The following is a 2,557-nucleotide window of genomic DNA, read 5'->3' as shown; positions in this document are numbered from 1 at the left end:
TCCCTCATCCAAGTCATTAATATATATTGTAAACAACTGGGGTCCCAGCACTGAGCCTTGCGGTACCCCACTAGTCACCGCCTGCCATTCTGAAAAGGTCCCGTTTATTCCCACTCTTTGCTTCCTGTTTGGTATGGCCCCCCAAATTCTAAGAACTTTCTATAGGGGCATGATTGAGAGCATCCTGACTGGCTGCATCACTGCCGGGTATGGGAACTGTATTTCCTTCAATCGCAGGACTCTGCAGAGAGTGGTGCGGACCGCCCAGCACATCTGTAGATGTGATCTTCCCACTATTCAGGACATTTACAAAGACAGGTGTGTAAAAAGGGCCCAAAGGATCATTGGAGATCTGAGTCACCCCAGCCACAAACTGTTCCTGTTGCTACCTTCCAGGAAACGGCACCACAGCATAAAGGCCGGGACCAACAGGCTCCGGGACAGCTTCTTCCATCAGGCCATCAGACTGATTAATTCATGCTGACGCAACCGTATTTCTGTGTTATATTGACTATCCTGTTGTACATAATATTTATTATAAATTACTATAATTGCACATTGCACATTTAAACGGAGACGTAACATAAAGATTTTTACTCCTCATGTATATGAAGGATGTAAGTAATAAAGTCAATTTAATTCAATTTATTAAATTCCCCTGCAATGCTCTCTTTTGATGCTAATTTGTTGGTGGAATCATGGCAGAACTTGCTCCGCATGAATCCAACCAAGAGATAAATATAATCAATGTTTGTTGTCAACAATTCCTGCATGGTGGAAAATAATCTATAGGAAGGAAAAGAGCAAGGAAATTGAACTGGTTTAAAATGGAAGTGAAACGGTTGCCTTTTTTAAAAAACTGTTATCAACAAGTCAAAGCCTCTGAGAGAAATCAAATGATCTTTAAATATCTGCAATCTTTTGAGAGCTGCTCTCTGCTCTACTTATTGGACTAATAAAATATTCGAGCTAGGAGGATTGGGGTCAAGATGTAGAAGGATGTTGCTAGGACTTGAGGATCTGAGTTATAGGAAAAGACTGAGTAGGTTCGAAGATTACTCCCTAGAACCTAGAAGACTGAGGGAAGATTTGATAGAGGTTTACAACATTATAAGGGTATTGATAAAGTAAATGCAAAATGGCTTTTCCACTGAGGTTGGGTAAGACTAGAACCAGAGGTCATGGATTAAGGGTGAATAGTGTAAGGTTTAAAGGGAACACAAGTGGAACCTTCTTCACACAGAGTGGTGAGAATGTGGAATGAACTATCAGAGCAAATGGTGGATGCAGGTTCAATTTCAACATTTAAGAGAAACTTGGATAGGTACATGGATGGGAGGGGTGTGGATGGCTATCAGCTGGGTGCAGGTTCATGGGATTAGGCAGATTAATGGTTTGACATGAACTAGACGGGATCAAGGGCCTGTTTCTGTGCTGTAGTGTTCTCTGGCTCTTAAAGCTGGTGCTATTCAACTTGGAAATTACGATTCTGTGTATTTAACATACAGCGCCCCCAAATGATTCTTGGATTACTTTACCTTTTCCTTAAATTTAGTTTTGTTATTGCATTCAACGTGGAAAACACATTATGTTTCACCTTGATGCTGCTGACTAGTATAAGGTTAGTAAAAGATCACTTGCTACTAATCCCAGTGGTCTTCTGCATGTTTCAAAGGCATGAGTTACCTACAGCATTTACCTTACAGTACTAGAGAGATAACACCACAGTATTCTCCACAAAACCCTGAAACTAAAATTGTACACTAGTGGGATAGTTTCTTTTAATCTAACTGTCAATGTGTTTTTGTGATTGAATACCCCTTCCTGTGGCATTGAGAATTGGCCTATTCCATGAAGATCAACTGAATTTTAATTCCTAAAGTGAAACTATGAGACAAAAATCATGGAAAGTAGGAACAAAACCAAGCCATTCGGCCCCTCAAACCCGTCCAGCATTCCAACACGATCATGGCAGAGCCTCCATCAGAATGGGTGCAGAAGGATGTGGAAGATTTGAACCAAACACCTCACTCAATTACATTTCCAATAGTCATAGCATACAGTGTAAGAGTTCAGTATAACACACTACCTGCTTCACTTGAAAGGTCTGTTATACTGAAGGGAAACTATTCAAGCACAATTACACCATTAGTCCACTGAAATTACTTTATACAGACAAGGTACACTATCAAAATGGACAGTGGATTATACACCAGAGGACTTGTGGGCTGAATTAAGTTTGGCTGTTAGTTGGGATTCATTTCTTTATAGTAAAGATGGTATCATATCTATAGGAATTCTCGTTGTTGAATTTTTTTTACACATATGTCACAATCTATTGCGTAGGATCGCAAAGACAGCTAATTAGTGACATGGGGAAGGCGGCGCCCATGGGCAGGGATTTGGCTTCTGGGGCCCACTTGCTTAATTGCTGCTCGTGGCTAGCTCTGTCATGTGGAAGAGGTGCAGCAGTGATACTAGAATGACCTTAGCAACAGTATGTCCGCAAAAGATAAATGTAACTACAGTATGAGCTTGTGTGGGAAGTCAGACACAA

Source organism: Mobula hypostoma, chromosome 9 (assembly GCF_963921235.1).
Source record: "Mobula hypostoma chromosome 9, sMobHyp1.1, whole genome shotgun sequence".
Lineage (NCBI taxonomy): Eukaryota > Metazoa > Chordata > Chondrichthyes > Myliobatiformes > Myliobatidae > Mobula > Mobula hypostoma.
This window is presented reverse-complemented; position numbering follows the sequence as displayed.